The sequence below is a fragment of the Meles meles genome, chromosome 11, assembly GCF_922984935.1.
Source record: "Meles meles chromosome 11, mMelMel3.1 paternal haplotype, whole genome shotgun sequence".
Taxonomy (NCBI): Eukaryota; Metazoa; Chordata; class Mammalia; order Carnivora; family Mustelidae; genus Meles; species Meles meles.
The window spans coordinates 9,321,459-9,343,694 of record NC_060076.1 but is presented as its reverse complement, the minus strand read 5'-3'; the positions used below and the strand labels follow the sequence as shown (position 1 = coordinate 9,343,694).

Below are 22,236 nucleotides of genomic sequence, written 5' to 3'. Positions count from 1 at the left end.
CGTAACATAAGGCAATACATACTAAGCATCAAATGAGACACTAAGTCTGTTTTCCAAAAGACAAGAAAGTTACAGAGGCTTTAGGAAGGAAGTCCCAGGGATGACCGGGATTTCATTAGGCAGACATACAAGAATAGTAATAGATGATGTTTACTGAGTCTCACTATCTGCTGTACGTTCATGTGACAACATATTTCATCCGTACAACCACCCCAGGGGGTAGGTATTAATATCATCTCCATTTTACAAATTTAAAAAATTAAGGCTTAAAGGAACTAAGTAACTTGTCCATGATCACATGGTGGGTTTCCTTTTTCTTTTAAGATTTTATTTATTTATTTGACAGAGAGACACACACTGAGGGAGGGAACACAAGCAGGGGGAGTGGGAGAGGGAAAAGCGGGCTTCCCACAGAGAGGGGAGCCTGATGCGGGACTTGATCCCAGGACCCTGGGATCATGACCTGAGCCGAAGGCAAATGCTTAAGGACTGAGCCACCCAGGAGCCCACATGGTGGGTTTCTTTCTTTCTTTCTTCTTTTTTTTTTTTAATATTTTATTTATTTGACAGAGAGAGATCACAAGTAGGCAGAGAGGCAAGCAGAGAGAGAGGAGGAAGCAGGCTCCCTGCGGAGCAGAGAGCCCGATGTGGGGCTCGATCCCAGGACCCTGATTTCATGACCTGAGCCGAAGGCAGAGGCTTTAACCCACTGAGCCACCCAGGCGCCCCACATGGTGGGTTTCTTAAAGGCCAGTCTTTACAGCTCTTCCTATCAAGAAGAAGAGTCTATTTCCCTACCCCTTGAATCTGGCCTCACCCTGTGATTTACTTTGACCAACAGAATGTAATGGAAGTAACTTCTAAACCTCAGCCTCAAGAGACCTTGCAAACTTCTGCTGTCACGTTCTTTGGAACATATGTGAATCACTGAAAGAAGCTTGCGGGGGTCGGGGGGGATAGATTTTTAAAAAAAGGACCTTGGGATAACTGACCTGTAGAAAGGCTCAGTTGTCCGTCATTCCAGCTATCCTGCTGAGGTCTCCTGATGAATAACTGAGGCCATCTGAGGCCAGCCAGACCCCTACCAACCTACCAGGACACCAGGTTTTCTCTCCTGTAATAAAATATCTCCTTTGGACAAAGGGACCCTGACCCTTGGTTTTTCTTGTACCACCAACCTCCACCTGAAATGTCTCCGAATCTTACCATCTGCCAAGATCCAGTTAAAGAGAACCTGGTACAGTACAGTGCCTCTCTGTCCACGAACACACCTAAAGGGCAGAGGAGAGTGACCATAAATCAAGGTATGAAAGAAGGTTGGAGGAGCCACCTAAAGTAAGATGCTATAAGAAATTTACTTTTACAGTTCATTCATATTTTCCATTCTATGATATACTGTACCTGTATTTGTTTTAACAGGAAAAAAGTTTTACCTTTGAAAATAACACTAACATTGATAGTCTAGGAATACAGGCCATGCTTACTTTGTGGCTTCTAGCGCTCCTTGGCACGTACTGGGATTCTCATAAACCCAGTCTAAACAAGGTCTAGTGGAAAAATATTGACTTGGATATCAGAAATATTTGATTTTGTGAAGACAAAATGGCACTTTATCGATGGACAAGTCAAGATCTAAATTTTGCTCAATAGATGTTTCCCATGACTAGTATGAAGAACAACGGCAGGGACGCCTGGCTGGCTCAGTCAGCAGAGCATGGGACTCTTGATCTTGGGGTTGAAGTTCGAGCCCCACATTGAGTGTAGAGATTACTTAAAAATGAAATATTAAAAAAAAAAAACTATGACTACTAATAACACCATAAAACAATCAGTATTTTCAAAGTGTTCTAAAATGTTTAATAGCTAGCAATGGATGTGAGACCTCAGACAACCTACCCACTCACCACCCTCAAAACTCCAAATATGCCAACACTTCTGGCCGTTAAAAGCAATCTGCTCGTTTGGGGTGCCTGGGTGGCTCAGTCGGTTAAGCATCTGCCTTAACTGAAGTCATGATCTTGGGGTCCTGGGATCATGCCCTGCCTCAGGCTCTGTTCAGCGGGGAGTCTGCTTCTCCCTCTCCCTCTGTGCTCTCTCTCCCTCTCTCTCAAATAAAAAAGTAAAATCTTCAAAAATTAAAAAAAAAAAGAAAAGAAAGAAATCTGCTAGTTTGCTGCAATGTAGCCCTAAATTATTTTTCCAGTGGGTGCTGTTTCTCTGACATATTAGATTTGATTGACGCTTGCGATAATAAACAAATAATTTGAGGTTTTACTTTAATATTTCAGGTAAAAATGTTTATCGTTTTACCTAGAGTGAAGAAATGAATAATGCCAGAGAAACTAGACTGCTTCCCAACATGAAATTACCATTACAGGAGCTGAAACCATAAACAGCACTCAACTGTCTACTAAATATGATGTCATTCATTTGACAAATATTTATAAAGCACTTACTATGTGCCAGGCACCAGAGATACAATGCTGAGTGAGAAATGAAAAAAAGACTTGGCCATGGCCTTCAAGGAGCTAAAAGTTGTATATGGCAGTCGGAATTCTAAGCTGGCTCCAGAAATTGTCTCTTGATATCCATGCAATTACATCATGCCCACCCCTTTAGTGTGGATAAAACCTAGCCAACAGAGTATACAGCAAAAGTGCTGGGGGGAGGTGTGGGGAAGTTATACCCTTGATTACTTTCTGTTATAGAAGATGCCATCATGGGCAACTGAAAAGAGAGATTTTCCTGCTGACCTTGAAGAAGTAAACAGCCAAGTTATGGAACAATATATGGCAAGAACCTGGGAATAGCCTATAAGAGCTGAGAGTGGCTCCAGTCAACAGACAGCAAGAAAATGAGGACCTCAGTCACAGGGCCACAAGGAAATGAATTCCACCAACAACCTGAAGGAGCTTGGAAAGAGATCTTTCCCTGGTCGAACCTCCAGATGAGGCTGGAGCCAACTGACAGCTTAGTATCGTCCCGTTGAAACCCTCAGCAGAATACCCAGATGAAGTCATGACTCCCAACCCACTAAGAGATAAGAAATCTGTAATGTTTTAAGCAAACACTAAGTTTGTAGTAATGTGTTATGCAGTAAGAGAAATGAAGATACACAGTACAGGAAAACAGCCTAGACCCCTTTGCCTTCATATACATTTTCTCTCTACAACCCAATTTTACCATCTGCCCCTTCTTCCCAGCAGGCAACTCCCAGAACTCTCTGAACACAGTTCAAATAAACACATTTGGCAACGATAATCCCCTTGAGATGTGCCCCTCTCCATTATAAACCTTATTCTTCGAAGTACAACTCAAGAATTGCGTCCTGGGGCGCCTGGGTGGCTCAGTGGGTTAAAGCCTCTGCCTTCGGCCCAGGTCATGATCCCAGGGTCCTGGGATCGAGCCCCGCATCGGGCTCTCTGCTCAGCAGGGAGCCTGCTTCCTCCTCTCTCTCTGACTGCCTCTCTGCCTACTTGTGATCTCTGTCTGTCAAGTAAATAAATAAAATCTTAAAAAAAAAAAAAAGAATTGCATCCTCTGTGAACTCTTCTCCAATTTGCAGGGTCGAAACTGCTTTACAAGCACCCTGCTTCTACCTTCAATACAGTTAGTTATATGAACACCATGTATACGGAACTGCCAAGTTCAAACTTCTTGATCCACTTCTAGCATCAGAATTGTGGTCACTGAATTAAGAGTCCCCCTCCCTGTCATCTGTAAAGTTGTTAAAGGCAGGAATGTCTAGAGCCCAACAATGCAGTGATTCTAACGTGGTGGTTCTCAACTGGAAGGCAGTTATGCTTCCCAGGGGACATTTGGCAATGTCTGGAGATATTTCCGGCTGTCATACTGTTAGCATCTAGTGGATAAATGCCAAGGATGCTGTTAAACATCGTAAAATGCAGAGAACAGCACCCATGACAAAGAATTTTACCCCCCACAAAGGTCAATATCAGTGACGCCAAGGTGGAGAAACCCGGCTGTGATGCTATGAAGCCACTATATTTGTGGTCATTTCCAACGCCCACGGAACAGTTTCACTGATACTGAAACTAAACTATACAATTTTGCTACTAAAATCTATGCTCAAATCTTCTCAGGTACTAAACAAGTTCAACTCCTAGTATGTTAACTGAAATTTTAACATACCCTAAGGAAAATCAAAGCCCAAACAAAGGCAAGTCTAGCCTATCAAGCTCAATCTGAAGCCTATCCACCCTTCTTCATCTGGCTACCTCCTACTGATTCTTCGAAATCCAGCTCAAAATGGTCAGTTCTTTCAGGAAACCCCCCTGACGAATCCCACAGACCAGGTTAGCTGCTCCCTTCTCTGCAGTCCCATTGCACTGCACTTTGTCACTACTTCCACCAAATAATTAATCCAGCACATTGTTAATAGAAGGTATTATGTGTTTGTTGAATTTATTCATTGAAAAAATATTGATTGAAGCCTACCATGTGCAAGGCACTATTCTAGATGCAAAGAGTACAGCAGAAAACAAAGCAGAAAGTCCTGGCCTCCTGGAGTTCACATTCTAATGGAGAGACAGACAAAACAGAGAGTGCAATGGAAAAAGACAACACAAGGAAGAGAGATGGGCAAGCCAGGTGCTAAGCCACGGCTGCAATTGTAAATAAGGTAGTCAAGGAATGTTTTACCCAGAACCTGTTAACATCTGAAGGAGGTAAGAGAACAAGTCATGTAAACTTCTGAAGGGAAGTGCATTGCCCAGTGAGGGTAGCATGCCTAGCGCTGTTGAAGTAGCAAGGAGCTCATCGAGGAAGCAAGTAGTAGAGGATGAGGTCTGGAAGAGTGGAGCAAACATGCACAGCCTTACAAGCTATTCTAAGGACTCTTCTTTTACTCCAAGTAAAGTGGAGAACCACCAGAGGATTATGATATGATCTAACTCACATTTAAAAAGGATCTCTCTGGCTGCTATGTTAAAGTCTGAAGGAATGAATAAATGAATGAACAAACTAATCACACTGGTTTTTTTAAAAATAATTATTTATTTATATGTTGGTTTTCTTGTCTAAACCTAAGCTCCTTAAGGACACTGTCTGATTCATCATTGTGCTGCCAGATTCTAGTAGAACATGGCTGGCATCCAATAAGAGCTCAGTGTGGAATCAACAGATGAACAAATGGATCTTTCTTGTTCCCAAGATTTTCCAATCTTGTGCCATGATTTTCCAAAAAAGGACCCTTATCCATAGTGCTGGTTCAACAGGTAAGCATCGCATTACAGCCTAAGATTTATTTTTCTTTTATTGTCTCCTTGATGTTTGCAGTTTGCTTAAACAGAAGAATTCAAGAGAGTTATGTTTGCACTTACCTGGCTCTCAGGCTAACCACATCATCAATTAATGGAAGCAACACAGTTTACTCCAAGCACCACTCAGGAAACCTGAATTCCAATTCCCTAATTACCAGGGATCTAATTACATGGCCTTGGACAAGTCACTTCTTTAAGCCTCTTTAAACCTGTTTTACATATCAGTCCATTTCTGCATCAGTTACATGGGGAGTCTGAACTCCCATGAAGTGACTTCCAGCTGTCAAATTCTATTCCAACCACATTCGAGGAGGAGGTATGGTTGGGAGTGTACCCTAGAGTCCAACCAAAAAGTTTTGTGTTTTTGCTTCAAAGGAAAAAGAAATCTATTGCGGATTTTACTTATATCACTGTGCCATGGTTCAGACTCTAAGAATAGAAGTTCAAGGAATTCCCTTTTGACAAAGATTTGAATAGTATCAACATTTTGGCAGAAACCCATTACAAAACTGAGTGGGCTGAATGGGCTTGAATGAGTTGAATGGGCATTATGGCCACCTGGTTTTTTTAATGCTATTATGTATAGGAAATGGTTTCTAGAACTGTAACAGTAAACACATCTGGAATTTCTGGTTGTCTCTAGCTTGCCTCAGGACTAACAATGGAATGACTTCAAGTGAGTCAGGTATCCCTGACTCTGTTTCCTCAGCAGGGAAATATCCCTAATCTATGTCGTCTCTACTTCATAGGAATACTTAGAAAAAGAATATTTATAAACTCATTCAACTTCTAATGAATGAAAGACAGCAATGAGATCATCTAAACTGTCAGATAATCCCTAAGCTATTTTTATGTGATTTGAAAGGTGCTTTGTACTTTCACTTGAATGGAGCTTTCATAACCTCAGTAAATGATAATTGCTATTATTGTTATTAACAAAACTACGCTAACTGCCAGCCATTTTGTTTACAATCTTCTACTCTACTTTTATTTTCCTTTTTAAACCATCACTACATGAATCTAAATGAGGATAGGGCAGCAGGACTGGCTTCATTCTGCCTATGATGTTCTACAGTCAGAGGAGAAATGTTTCACAAAATACAATTTAAGTAGTATAATCAATTCTCTGGATTCCAGAAGGTTGCTTATTTATTTAGCAAGCTCTCACACATCACTTCCAAAATTGTGAGGTAGATTCTATTATTATTTATGTTTTACAAATCAATAAACTACTTACTCAAGGTCACAAAATCAGCAAAAGGTGGAGCCAGGATAAGGTATGTAACCTGACTCCAGAATTCCTGCTCCACACAATTACTATACGCTGCCTTAAATTTCCAATGCAAGTGCATTTCATCACACTTCTCTTAATCCTCTTCTCTCACTAATCTAAACATGGTATAAGCAGACTTCCGTGTTCATTCAACAAGCAGAAATACCTCCTCCATGCTGGCAGTGAGGAGTATAAAGTAGTTAAGTCTTATTCCCTATCCCCAGCAGGCAAGCAAGGGAGTCAAGAAAAGGAGATAAGTACATAAATGGTCACAATAAAGAGTTCACTCATAAGTGGAATTTAAGAAACAAAACATGAACATAGGGGAAGGGAAGGAAAAATAAGATGAAAACAGAGAGGGAGGCACACCATAAGAGACTTTGAACTATTGGGAACAAACTGAGAGTTGCTGGAGGGGAGGTGGGTGACGGAATGGGGGGTACCTGGGTAACGGGCATTAAGGAAGGCACATGATGTAATGACCACTGAATGTTGTGGGCAACTGATGAATCACTGAATTCTACCTCTGAAACTAATAATACAGTATATGTTAATTAAACTGAATTTAAATAAAAAATTTTAAAAAAATAAAGAGTGAGAATGATGCTAGAGGATTCTGTAACAAAGTACTATGGAAACACAAAGGAAAAATACCTAAATAAAACTAGATATTCAGACAAGGCTTCACAGAGATGAATGACTAAGATCACGATAATGCAAAGTGATTACTTCCAACTTAGTCTCCTTAAGAAAAATGAGGGGAAGGGGATGGCTGGAAATTAAGTAATCTATAATGCTGCCTCCTTGATCAAAAATGTTAAAAATAAAATTTGCTCCAGATCTACCCTACGGACTTCAGATTAACTTTGGGCCATACATGGGTTACTACAGAAGCAGGATGAAGATAACTAACTTTTGAGGTGGGGGAAGCACAGAGAATCAAGTACGTTGGCAAAGGGTATGCAGGAGAGACAAAGAGCAAGCGATCAAGCATCAGACTGCTTGGGTTCAAACCTGAATTTAGTTAATCACTCACTGTGGGACCTAGGCAAAGTAACAATTTCAGTGCACATCTGTAAACAGGGATAATTCTGGTGCTTATCTCAAAGGATTGTTGGGAGGATTTAACGAATTCTCATGTTATGTGCATATAACAGCGTCTGGCCCATGGTGAACCATATACAAACGTCTACAATTACTACTGCAATTATTCCTCACTCTAAGATGAATCTTCACAGATGAGAAGCTGGATGGCTGGAAGAAGAGTCAAAGAGACAAACTCATCTCTTGCAAGTAGAAGAGACAACATGAGATAAGGCATTAAAACAAGAAACAGCAGAATGTGTATTTAGTAGCTAAGACTACACAGAGTTCAAAGTTGCTGGTTAGATGAGCATTTCAGAGAGACTGATCTGGCAGGTGCACAGATTAATCTGATGAACGAGACGTAAGATTAGTTATGAAGCTGTGACTACAGCTCAGGGAAAGATGATGAAATCTGAAGAAAGGCAGCGAAAGATAGGTCAAAAAATTTAGGAAATAGGTAAGAAATATGTAGAAAATAAAACTGCTAGAACTGGGTGACTGGATGTGGAGAGGGAAGGAGAAGGGGAGACTCTATGGCCTGCATGAGAGCCAACAAATGAAACTGTAAACTCAAAAGGAGGAACAGCTTAACAGGTAGAGGGAAAATGAGGAATTATTCAGACGCAGTGAACCTGAGATATCTGTGGAGTACCCAAACAGACTCATCATGATGTAAACCTGACAGCCCAGGAATGAGGTCTGAGTGAGTTTGGGAGACTACGACATATAAGTGACACACAAAGGATATGCAAATCTGAAGCCTAGGAGAAAGATCTGAGCAAATTTGGAAGATACCAACATATATATGACAGTTGAAGCTGTGGATGTGAATGAACTTACCCAGGGAAAACATGTAAGGAAAGAAGAGCATTAACTTAGAAACAAAATCCAAGGAATAGCAAGAGTCAAAGGAGGGGGCAAGAAAAAGAAATCCTAGAAGCTGTGAAAACCAAGATAATCTTTCCCTAGATTCTAAAGTTAGGATCTATGCTGTGGAAATTCACAAATTCCTAGGCAGTAACTTTCTTCACCGGCGTTTCCCTCTCCCCACCATTATCTAATAAGTTGTTCCAAACACTGAATTGGGAAGTCCTTGAGAGGAAAAGACTAAAAGCCTTATTTGGTTTCCTGTCACTAATGCCTAATATAAGGCCTGGAGAATAAACCTGGTGGAAAGAGAAAAATGAAATATTTCCCATTTATCAAGACAAAGGGCTCATGAAACTCCTAGAGCCTAAGGGAGTTTCCACCCCAAACCAGAGCAACAGAGCCTGAAGAGAGCAGAAGCAAAAAGGGGACAGGTCTTATACACTGCTGGTGAGAATGCAAAATAGTGCAGCCACTTTTGAAAATGGTTGGAAGTTCTTTATAAAATGTTAAGCAGAGCTTCCATACGATGCAGCAATCCATTCCAAAAGAGCAGAAAACATAGACTCACACAAAAACTTGCACAGGAATGTTCACAGCAGTATTATTCACAATAGCCAGAGAGTGGGGAAAAAAACGTATTTCCATCAACTCGTGAATGGATAAGCAAAATGTGGTATAAGCAAAATGGAATATTATTCAGCCATAAAAAGGAATGAAGTACTGATACATGTTACAACATATTTGAACACTGAAAATATTATGCTAAGTAAAAGAAACCAAACACAAAAGGCCACATAATGTATGACTCCATTCATATGAAAGGTTCACTGAATGTAGATTAATGGTTGCCAGGGGCTGTGTGGGAGGGAGGAATGAGGAGCGACTACTTGTGGGTATGGGGCTTCCTTTTGGGTGATAAAAATGTTCTCGAATTATATAGTGATGACGGTTATACAACCTTGTGAATATAAAATTGTACACTTTAAAGGGGGAAATTTTACAGCATTAAGACTTATATCCTAATTTTAAAAGGGGGGGTGTAGAAACACAGGAAGGCTAGAATCCAGGCTGCATCCCCAATTTCTTCTCCTTCAGGAGATTCTAACATAATGATGCCAACAAATCACTTAACTGAACAGTGGTGGAAGCTACAACCATGAAATTTTTTAAACACTTCGCAATATAGGTTGATTATACCAAAGAGAGAACAAATTCCTTATGCAAAAATGGGAGCTTCCAAGTCTTTTCCTCAAGAAAAGGAGGAGAACTTTCATATATGTTAGTGAACTTGTATGGAGGTAACTCATCTACATTTCTAGTTGAGGAAGATGAAATCCTAGTGCCAGAAATCTCAACAGAATCTTGGGACTTTGCCGAAACATTCAGGTGCGGTAGTAGCTTCTCCTACCAAAGCACCAGGCACTTTAATCCACACTAGACTGGGCAGTAGAAGCCACAGAGTTAACAACACAATGCCTCTGTCAGCAACTGGTCCTTGGGGAGTACTTCTCTTCTCTTTGGAATAAACAAACAGAAGGGGATAAAACCAGAAAGGCAATATGGCATGGTGGAAAACACAAGGCTCTGGAGAGCTACCATGTGCTCCCAATTTCAGCACCCAGTAACCCAGCAACAGAACACTGGGAAAATCACAGTTTCTGTGGACCTCTGTAAGATATTATCGCATGCCCCACAAAGCTGCAGTCACAATGCAGGAACCAAAAGCGAGACCCAAATATGAGTATTCTTCCCAATTCACCTCAAAGAAAACTAGTTGGTAGGACTGTACGTGTTTTAGTCATACTGAAAAGAAGTCTCATGACCTCTTCTCTCTGATGTACTAAAGTACATTTAAGTGTGAGAATGTCATACTGAAAATTGTAAAGCAATTACAATGTCCAAATTAGAATCTTGACCCTTTCTTTCTGTGAAACCTACAGCCATGTAATTAATCCTATGCACCCTCCTCTTGCTTTAGATTTCATTCCCTTTTATCTCCAAAACCTACCCAAGCCACCATCTCTCACCTAACTTGTTTCCTAACTTGTCTTTAAAATCCTTTGGTTACTTCCCGAACTGTAATGAAACCGAACCTTGCCTACATCTGCAGCTCTACCTTCTACTTACCCCTCTACTTCTTTTGACTCCAGCCAAACTCACGCTGCAGTTTTTTTCAAGCCTTTGAACAGCTCTGCCTAGAGCAGTTTTCTCCATCCTTCTACTGGCTCAGTTTGCTCCTTCCCCCTTCAGATCCCAACCCCAACTTCACTTGCCCCAGGAAGGTCTGACCTTATCAAGGTCAGAGTAGATACTCCTCCATACTTGCCTCCATTCCCATTACTGAGCACTCCTCGAACTAGTCTGTACTAGACTACGGGTCACATGAGAGCAGAGTCGGTGTCTGGGGTTTTCATTGCTCAATACCCAGACACATGCCTAGTGCCTCATCGATAGTCAGCACATACTTACTGACCAATACGTGAATGATTACAATTAAGCAAAATCATCACTTGCTACAAGATTTCAGATGATATTTTCTTCATATACAAATATTTTTAAAATATTTCTTCACTGTAAAGAACATTACAAACAAATGCAATTCTTCCTAACAACTGCACAGAAAAGGGACTTAAGTACACATGCACTTTCTACAACAACAGCTCTCACTGTGATTATATCAAAAGGAGCTAAACCTACTACCACAGTGGGAATGGAGCTCCTAACACTGCATTCCTAAAACTCTGAATCTCCTTAACTGGAAAGATCAGAAAAGCGACATGAAACGCAAATTATAAGCATTCCAGTCAAAGCGTGTACGCAGGAGTGGAAATACATGAAAATCATCATGTTGCTGGCCCCATTCCCTGCTCCCACCAAAAAAGTTTGGACACACTTGATAGAAATGCCCCTTACTCCACACAGCTCACCAAGTGAAGGTTACTGTGAAATACTTCAAATTCCAGAAGCACTCAGGACTGCAAAGGCCGTGAGAAGAGAATGTTCCAAGCACAGACTAACGGACAGAAGAAACAAATGAGATAAACCCTGATGCATGATGGCTATCTAAGGAAGTCTAAACACAAGACTGAATACGTTTGTTCCAAAGTCATTAACCAAGCTTCAGTTTTGAAACATGTTCAAAATACTTAACATATTTATAAGTCTCCAGTGTAAGTGATAGACGTTTGTTATTCAAGATAACTAAACAATTGCCTTCGTCTAGTTTAGGATAAATAAATATCGCATTTCAGACTTAGGTTTTGTACTTGGATTTTTTTTTTTGTAACAACAATTTTATTTCTTATTATGTATTTGTTGCCTATGCAAACAAGCATACAGATTCTACCAACTCAAGAATTTTTATTATCATTTTGGGGATGGGACCACCCTTTTAATACTGTTCACATTTTAACTCAACAACTTTAATCCAGTGATCAAAGCTTCATTAGCTTACAAACAAACGTTTCTCAGGTAAACTGAATTGCCCCACATCAGGAACTTAAGCAAATAAATAAATACAAAAAAGGCAGAGATTATAAATTAGGGCAGACAAATCTCTATCTAGCCCCACGCCGGTAAAGAGCATTCTATCAATATAGTGAAATGCTAATCTCCTAATTAACAACCTAATTAGGTAATTATGGCTTTGCAGAGGGATGCCGAAATGAAATATGACAACATGGTCACCTCTTTATATGGCACCTGTGGGCCTTTTCAGCTGTCACTGCATAGAGTGCAATATCAATTTGAACAGATGACAAAGTGCTGTCATTTTTCATTCTGATAATATACAGAATGCTTTGGACAGAAGCAGTTTACAAAAAGAAACATCTTGCCTAGTATTTTCCTAATTTAAATATGCTCAAATACATCGTTAAAATTTCTGCATGTTTTTTATATCGTATATAGGAGAATTACCATTTACAACAACAACCACAACAGCAACAACCCTAACTGGCCATCTTGCTGATATGTACATGCTGAAACTACCGCAATTTCAATTATGAAACACATGACAATGAGAAAAGCACCAATTCATCATGACAGTCTAATATTCATACTTTTTTAATACCGTTAGCATAAAAATTAAAACCTAAATTTTGACCTTTTTTCTTAGAAAAACTGAGACAGAAAGTCACACTTATAATTTCCCATACCAAAAGAGCACTTTCCAATATATAAGCATTCAAGTTACATAAAAGCTCCATATACCAATGTCCAACCTCACAGAGACAGGAGTATACTCTGAAAGACAGCTGTCACAAGGCTACCACTCTCCCATTGGCCACTAAAGAGGACACTGGTACCACCAACACAAATACAACTCTTCTTCCATGATACTGTTTTTTCTTTTCTTTTTTTTTTTTTTTAAGATTATATTTATTTATTTGACAGAGAGAAACACAACGAGAGAGAGAACACAAGCAGGGGGAGTGGGAGAAGAAGAAGCCTTCCCACTAAGCAGGAAGCAAGATGTGGAGCTTAATCCTAGGACCCCAGGATCATGACCTGAGCCCAAGGCAGAGGTTTAACTGAGCCACCCAGGCACCCCTCCATGATACTGTCTTAAAGAGAATTTTGGGCGAGGAAAGAAAGGCTAGCCTGGGTACCTCAACATCATTTATGTCAACATACATGAAACCATATTCTATTTTTTTTTAAAGATTTTATTTATTTGAGAGAGAGAGAAAGAGAGCATACAGGTGTGCATAAGCAGGGGAGCGGGGCACAGGGTTGCTGGGAGGGAGCTGGGCAGGGGGAAGGGTTAAATGGTTAAATGGGTGATGGGGACTAAGGAGGGCACTTTTTGGTGAGCCCCAGGTTTCATATGTAAGGGATGAATCACAAATTCACCTGAAACTAACATTACACTCTATGTTGACTAACTGAATTTAAATAAAAACTTGAAAAAAAATTCTAAAAATGGAATCACAAGCTCAAAAGACTTGCATGACTTATTTTTTAAGGCTTGGATAAATACTGCAAAGGTGCTCTCCAGAAAATTTTCACCAATTCTATTCCCACTAGCAATATATTTGTAACCAATCACCACCAAACTCTGCTAGCAATAACTATTATGATTAGAGTTTTATTAAATCTTTAAAACTTTGTATTGTAAGATTATACCTATAACCAAACACTTATACAATATAATCAGTAACAACTTTCTGCAGGCATTAAGTTTAAAGGAGTAAGAAAAGCCATAGTTGATGACCGTCCTAAAACAAGGGCCAGCAACCAAATCTAAAACAGCATGAAATAGTGACAAAACCACTGCGTTCCCAGTAAAATGAAACAAAAACTTCCAAAGGTTTGAATCCGAGCTCTGTCATTATCAGCTCTCCGTCTTCCATCACTTTACTTCAAGCTCCCATTTCAGCATTTGTTAAGATGGAGACAAGGAGAGTACCACAGCCCTTGTTTTTAACAACTTCAAAGGGCAGTCACGGCACACCAAAAAAAGGTAATATAAGCAATTGGAAGTCCTTATTGTTACTACCAGATCAATTCATTTAACCTAAACAGATGACTTCATTCAACCCTCCCTACACCAAAAAGCAGCATGTGGAAATGCCCCAACAGTGCACTCTTCGTAGGCACACTAATTCACAGAGCACAACTAGAAAGTAACAAGACTCATCCCATCATCCAGACATGAAAATGAGTCTCACTTCACGACCACTCTGCAGTCTCATTTCTTATCACATTATACCGTCTCTAAATGTGTTACGTCCCTGCACGCTGGTACCTGCACCTCTCCAGAAGCATCAGTAGTACCAGGTACTCACATAAGTGGTTTCATTTAATCCTCCTGAGCCCCAGATGAGACTGGCAGTGCCTGGCCTCAGTTTGCAGACTGTCCAGCTCACACAGTTAATAACAGAGCCAGCATTCCAATCCAGGTGTCTGGGACTCCAAAGCCCCACCTCACATGGCTTCAAGATTCAACCTCAGGTGTTCTTCGTTAGTCTCCTTTACATCAGCAACCGTGGAAGCTCAGATTAAAAATCCACTGTCTTGGGGCGCCTGGGTGGCTCAGTGGATTAAGCCGCTGCCTTCGGCTCAGGTCATGATCTCAGGGTCCTGGGATCGAGCCCCGCATCGGGCTCTCTGCTCCACAGGGAGCCTGTTTCCTCCTCTCTCTCTGCCTGCCTCTCTGCCTACTTGTGATCTCTCTCTCTGTCAAATAAATAAATAAATAAAACTTAAAAAAAAAAATCCACTGTCTTCTTTAAAGATTGCTTTAGAAAGAAAATTAGTCCTTCCAACAATTTTCTACCATTTTCTCTACTAAAGAGTACTTAGTTATAATATAGTACCTTAAGATAAGTCCACAGGGAGCTAAAAATGTTATTTTTTTTAAGTTTTACATATTCAGTCCATTTTATCTGCATCAATAAAAGCATAAAATAAAAATATACCCAAACTTATAAAAATATACTCAAGTATAAGATATGAAAATCTAACAATGCATATATTTAGGAGTAAATGTGACATGATACTCAATTTATTTCACAAGCGATTACTATAATCTAATTCCAATAGTCATTTTAGTACCTTCTTGCTGTTCCCAGATTTTAAGTTTTGTCATTTAAGTGGTTTCTCCCATTTTTCTCACTTTCAAGTACTTAAAACTGTTTTCTTCTTTGGGTCTAAATTTTGTTTCCTCTATTAAATCTATTTCCTCTGTATATCTAGATTGCTGCCAACTAGAGATAATAAATTTTGAGTGACTGGTCAGGATTTATTTTCTTCATTTTATATTCCATGCTATTTCCTTATACAATAGAGTATGAATGACAACAAGTACATAGAAGAACAGTATTTCTTCAATTCTCACCTTGTGGAGGCTGGGTATTAAAATAAAAATAAACCCTTGGGCTGGGAACTCCCTGACCATATTTCTCTCACTACGCTAGGTGTCTCTATGCCCTCTTTCAATCTTGTGTATAGAAAGTCAACAAACCACTGTATGCATTTGGGAAGCATCTGGCCTATCAAGGTCCTTTCCCAGAATTAGTGATGAACACAGAACAGAGGGAAGAGCTGAGGAGTAGCTTCCTACCGGCCATCATGAGAGAAAGAGCAGCATTTTAGATCTGAACCATTCTCCACTGGGGTCTGCCGGTAATCACTTGTGTGACTTTAAGAGTGTCATTTAGAACTAGGAAGCTTGGCATCCTGGAAAGACCTTAGCAGGATTTGAGTTGAGCTCCTCATTATTATCCAGATGGGAAAAAGATTCAAGGATTTGTAAATGACCAAAATCAAAAGGCTGTTAGTGGCATACTGAATTCAGAATTCAAGTCCCTCTCAATCTGGTGCACTTTCTACTAAAATGTCATTCACTGGACACCAGTTTCTTCATCTCAAGAATTTATAATTACTCTCCTTGTTCATTCACTTCACGTACTACAAAGAGGACCAAAAGACAACAATCTGGTAGCATTTAAAGCGCTAAGAACAGGGGCGCCTGGGTGGCTCAGTGGGTTAAAGCCTCTGCCTTCGGCTCAGGTCATGATCTCAGGGTCCTGGGATCGAGCCCCGCATCGGGCTCTCTGCTCAGCGGCGAGTCTACTTCCCCCCACCCCCCTCTGCCTTCTTGTGATCTCTGTCAAATAAATAAGTAAAATCTTAAGAAAAAAAAAAAGTGCTAAGAACACAAAAGTATTACAAGGTCATCTCCTCATCTAAATCCTATCCCTCCTGAAAATTAGCCTGATGATATAACAAAAGTATTCATACCGCCACTTCCCCAAACACAATCAGTATGTTAATTACAGTATACCCTACTCTGGCAATTTACCAGTAGACTTCTGATCAATAATCATTACATGTGTTATACCTCCTGTTCTGAACAGTGGGTACCAAAATTTCAGTCATCAGAGAGATGAGAGTTCATAATGAGGCAGCCTGGACTGTACATAGCCCGCAGATGTGCTTTGGTCTATACAGCAGTTTTTTAAATGGCAAATTTTAAAATTAAATTCATTAAAATCCAGATTTTAAGCATCTCCTGAATGCCCCCTCAAGAATATTATCCCTCATTGGGATTAAAATAAAAAATTTTTTAAATAAAATATAAATAAAAAAACCCAAAGAATATCATCCCTCAGAAGATCCAGGGACACCAGACCCCTTCCTCAGAGAGCAACAAGCAACTGGAGCTGAGCAGCAACTGCTACCTTCAGACTGGTCATATGCCAGCCAGTTCACCGACGTCTGTCCTACTCTCTATCATGGGCACTTGAGCTGGAAGACCCTGAGGTACATGCTCAAAAGAGAACTAATAAATACTTGTTTACTCTTCTTTGGCCTATTTTTTCTGGTGTTATCACTCACTAGCTATGTGAGTTGGGTAATATATTTAACCACTAAGTCTCAGGTTGCTCATGTGTTCCGTGGGGGTAACACCACCTATCTCACAGAACCACAAAGACTGAAGGAAGTAAGATGCACAACAACATTTAACGATGACTAAATATATACATGTTCAATTGTTTTAAATTTAGCACAAGCTGAAATGTGCTAACTGTGGAGTCAAAACTTCTCTAAAACCTCAAACTCACAGAAAACACAAGGTCAGGGCACCCCCCCCGGGGAAAAAAATGCACTGTGACAATTCCTAGTCATATAATTCGGTATCTATTGCTATGTCCTTAACAATAAGGCCTATATATCAGAATAAGAGATTTCCAGCAAATTCTCTTCCCCTGAAATACATACAAATCCACTGAACTGCCGATTTCTAAAGTCTTCAGTTACAAGTCAACAAATAAAACAACTCCCCCCTTGCACCAAAAACTATAAATGTATTTACTGTGACAGATAAGGCCACGAGCTTAGCAGCGGCCGCATTCCCTCCTCATTATCCCTGCGGTCTAGCATAGTGAAGCACACCCAAGCTACTCCGACCCTGTGGCTCAGGGGCTAGCATCTCTCAAGTCTATTCAGAGGGTCCCCATCCACCCATCCACACCACAGTGAGTACAAACACCAAAGTCTAGCAGATCATCCCTTCTACTCACAGCTCCAACAGCTGCATACACTCAGGGAACTTCAACTTCTCTGCGTTCTAGTTTCCTCATCTGTAGAAACAGGATGCTAACAACACCTTTCTGTGTGGGAATGAGACAACGCATTTAACACAATGCTAGCAGACAGTAAGTGCTCATTAGCTACCATTACCAGTGTTCCCTCCTGTGTGCTCTACAGTACCCTGTGGAGACGGCTGGCATGGTACTTTCCTACGGTTTACCTGCGCATACTTACATCTCCCCTCACTGGAATGTCAACCACCTCAGGGTGGGCGCTGGTTTTATGCCTTTTTGCATCCCCAGGGTCTTAACACTTTCCCTGGCACTGCTGAATGAATCAGAGATCGTCAGAGCATTTATTAACCGGAAAAATTATGAACAGAAACTGGACTTTACCTCTCTTGACTGACGCTAAAGCCCTCACTGACTCTGACCCCTACAGACCCTCCAATTTACCTCCCAGTATCCCCACTATAAGAAGCAATGGTTTGCTTTATTCAGTCTGGTCTACTTGCCACTCTAAAACCATCATACACATTGCATCTTTGCATCTTACAACTATCGTTTCAGGGGCCCTTAACCATGTATCAAGCCCTTTATCCACATTAGCTCATTAAATACTCACTACATTCCATGAGATCAATATTATCCCTCTAACCCAACCCATACTTGAGGAAAATAATGACTGGAATTAAGAAACTTGCCAAAAGTCAAGGAGTAAGAGGAGGGACAAGGAACTGAATCCAGAGTCCATGTTACTCTCTACAGGTCTTCCACGCTCCTATTCAAAGTTGAACTGACCCACCTACCACCTTCTGACCTTGGAAGATCATAGTCTTTTCTACATTTAAAGAGCTATCTGTACCAGGGATTTTGACATTTATAGTTTTTCTCATTTATAGTTTCTTCAATATGTAGTTTTATATATTGTTACAGTGTGTGAAAGAAGACAAAGCATGTAACGAAAAAAAAAGCACAGATGCAGGCATCAGACAGACCTGGGTTTGAATCCTGCCTCTGTCTCATACCAGATGTAAAATTTATCCTGAATCTTCCTAATCTGTAAATTGAGGTTAAAATGATTAAATAAGAGAAACCTATATATAGTTTCAGCACATAGTAAATAACTTCATTAGCCCCATGTTATGAAGCATTACCTGACCATAACACACCCCTCAAAAGCTAATGACCTCAAAAGCTAATTGCTGCATCACAGAAAGAACCTTCACACAGTGTAGTTACCACTCTGTCTTGGAATTATTTCCTTATCTCTTTCACTAAATTGAGCACCCTGCAGGCAAGGACTGAGTCTTACTTACCCATACATTGTCTAGCATGATACCTCGTATATTTTCAGTAAATGTTGCTAAGTGAGATTATCAGAATGAGTATTTATAGGATCCCATAAAAGAAATCATTTCCAACTGGGGTTGTCTCGAACTGACTGAGGGAGACCAATTTCTTCTGGGCCCCAGGTAACATCTCAGTAAGTGGAAACAGAAAAGGAGAGGCCTCAGCAGGGAAGTTTGTTCTACCAAAATACAATGGACAAAGAGAAAGCAGAGGTGATTTGAGGTCCTACTTATCTAGAGTAAAGGGTCGGGTAGGGAATTAAGGAAGGGGACTTTTTCACGCATAGCTGGAGCTATGATCAAGAGGTATAAAACGTGAGTACAGTCTGGCATCACAGTAATTAAAAGTAGATATGAGCACAACGCTAAATGACAAAGGGGCCACTAGCATGCCTCACAAGCTCCGGCAAACTTGCAAGTGTGTAAACTGAAAAAGATGAACACAACAATCAACACTTCATCGAGAACTCTTGCAGCATTTACTGAGCACCTTGTGTGGGGTCACAAAATGAGGACTAAAAAAAACGGTGCTAACTTTTCCTCTTGTACTAGGCTTTTAAATGAATAATCCTCCCCCTTTTGCTTGTGAAAAATAGAATGAGAACGCTGACTTTGTTTTAACTGTTGTGTGTTAAGACCTGTCTCCATCTGTTTAACCTGGGGAAGTTTTTAACTTTGCTGGTTTCGGCTTATAACCTGATGCTCTGCGCAGTGCCATGTACCGTAACGGGCTTCAAGAATTACTTGCAGGGGCGCCTGGGTGGCTCAGTGGATTAAGCCGCTGCCTTCGGCTCAGGTCATGATCTCAGGGTCCTGGGATCGAGCCCCGCATCAGGCTCTCTGCTCCACGGGGAGCCTGCTTCCTCCTCTCTCTCTGCCTGCCTCTCTGCCTACTTGTGATCTCTCTCTCTCTGTCAAATAAATAAATAAAATCTTAAAAAAAAAAAAAAAAAGAATTACTTGCATGCATTCCAAATAAAATTTTAACCAATCCGTGAGTCAACTTGTGGGTCTTCAGTTAAAGTAATAATCTTGTTTAAACTACATTTTCTTTTTTAAGACTTCACCAGATTTAGAAGAACTCCTTGCCATTCTCATAAAAAGCTGAATCCAAGTTCCAGCAGCACTCCAGCTAGAAAAAAGTTTTGCGAGGCTGCTTACTCCTTTGGGACAACTGGGGAGAAGGAGAGCTAAGGAAAAAGGGACCACAAAGACAATGCTTTAAAAACAATTTGCATGTTATGAAGATTAGGACACCTACATGTTGCCGAGTGGTAGGGTCAGAAACTGGAGGAGCCAACCCTCCCCCCACCCAGCACGGCCCAGTCCACTGGCTTCTCCTCCCCCAATCACACACCCAGCTGTCAGGCTCACAGCACCCTCCAGTTCTGGAAGGGACGAGGAAACGGATGCTCAATGGAGACAAGGGCCAGCCAGGCTACCCCCCGGGGCAGCGCCCAGAGTGGAGGAGTGAGGAGGGTTGGGCTCCTCGGGTGGGCTGACGGGAGGGTGTGCGAGGGAGCTAGCGGCTGGGGCAACCTTTACCTGAAGCTGCTGCCACACTACGGGCCGGGTCGGCTCCGGGACACGCTCCTGAGAGAAGGGCCCGGCTTCCCCGCGCCTCCCGGCCCCTGACCCGAGCTCCGCACTCTCGGAATCCTCGGGAACTGACGCTCCTCCCCGCCGGCTCAACTGCCTCTTTCCCGGCTCGCCCTCATGCCCCCACTGTTCGCCGCCGCCGGCCGGCCAAGCAGCAGCCCTGTCACCCCGAGCCGCGCCACGACCCGGAACCGCACCTCGCGCACCGGAAGTCCCCGACCGGGAAGAAGCCGCTGGCTGGGGACGTAGTGCGCAAGCCCCAGAGCAGAGAGCAAGGAGCGAAGCCCTCCCGGGGGGCGGGGCCGAACGGGAGGCCGTACGCATGCGCTGTATTTCTGCGGTCGGCTTAAGGCCTGAGTCACAGATCCTTAGTTGGGAATCTGGCGGGGCGTGTCAACCCGTGTATTTGCGTCGCATAGAAATCAACATTAGGGTTCTCCTTCAAATCTCCCTCTCCTTTCTCTGTGGAAGAAAGTTCTCAATTCATCCAGAAACGAGTGACGAGACAGCTTTACGTCTGGGTCGCAAAAACTTGGGTTCTAATGGCAAACATAACTGGTTGTGTAGCTTCGGCATTGACCCTTCTCTTTTAACTTCGGTTTTCTCATCCATACAGTAGTTCCAGTTCCAGAGTATTCCTGTGAAAATGGAAAGGGATGATGCTTGTAAAGCACTTTGCACAGTGCCTGACAGTAAATATTAGTTATTACCCTTGTTACCTTAAAATGGAAAGAACTATCTTCTTCAAGAACTGCAGGGAATTGTGTGTCAACTATACTTCAAAAAAATGAGTGAAAAAAAATTTTTTTAAAGAACTGAAGGGAGGTTTCCGTGAGATGAGAGGACTTGCACAGAAAAGGAGCTCACTGTTGGCCGTCTCTCTCCTGACAGAACCGGGGGGAGACACCGTGAAGGGGAAAGGAGGACTCAAGTAGTGCAATGATAGGATCTCTCTCCTGAGAGATAGCCCAGAAAGCTTCTAAAAAATGCACCTTAGCAAAAGGAAAACAAACAAACAAACAAAAAAGGCTGAATTTCAACCCTGGCGCGCCATTACACAATATGAAAGTCACCAACAAACACACCATGTATCCTCCCCCTTGTTTTCAAATACGTAACTGATCTCTTAGCTCATAACATGGGAAATAAAGAACCTTGACCCCCAAATGCTTTCTTGCACACACAACACCACAGTTCCACTGGGGACCTGTTGGAGGTGCTCTGCTAAACCAAAGTGTGTGAACAAGGTTTGAAAATCCTGTTTTCCAAGGTCACCAGGCTAGCTGTCCCCTCCTAAATATTAATCTTCATTTTCACCTTCCTCTTGAACTCCGGTCTGAAGCAGAGCTGCTGTTTGTCCCTCAGACATATAAAACTCGAGCTATCTAAAACGGAAATCAGCTGAACCCTCTAAGCTTGTACAGGTTCTAAGGAACTGTATCTTTCACTAGTTTTGTGACTTCATACTTCCAAGTAGTCCCTATAAATTTCCTTCTCTGTAAAGTGGGAATGACAAGTCCTAATTAACCTCACTGGGTTGTCATGAGGATTAGATGAGTTCATACATACAACTTGCATAGAAAAGAGCCTGGCACATAGCTGACATTTACTAACATTTACATAATATGCTTACATTATAACTACACCTCGGTCAGTGAACAGATACTGATCGAGTCATATGTATTAAGCTTATCCTGGGCACTGGAGATTCAGTGGTGAAAAAACCAGACAGGGAC

The 22,236-nt window shown here is 41.4% G+C and overlaps 1 protein-coding gene across 6 annotated transcripts in view; it reads right to left on the bottom strand.

Annotated features, from left to right (window-relative positions):
- The window catches only part of MAPKAP1 (MAPK associated protein 1), a 249,295-nt gene extending 228,594 nt beyond the window's left edge, over positions 1–20,701 (bottom strand). For 4 of the 6 annotated variants that reach the window (XM_046022726.1, XM_046022730.1, XM_046022729.1 and 1 more), the window contains exons 1-2: positions 20,447–20,701; positions 1,207–1,271 (exon numbers count right to left, since the gene is read on the bottom strand). The gene's annotated coding sequence lies outside the window, so the exon portion shown is untranslated. The remainder of the gene's footprint in view (positions 1–1,206; positions 1,272–20,446) is intronic. The other 2 variants (XM_046022728.1, XM_046022732.1) reach the window with 1 other exon arrangement.
- Between the last annotated feature and the right edge of the window lie 1,535 nt (positions 20,702–22,236).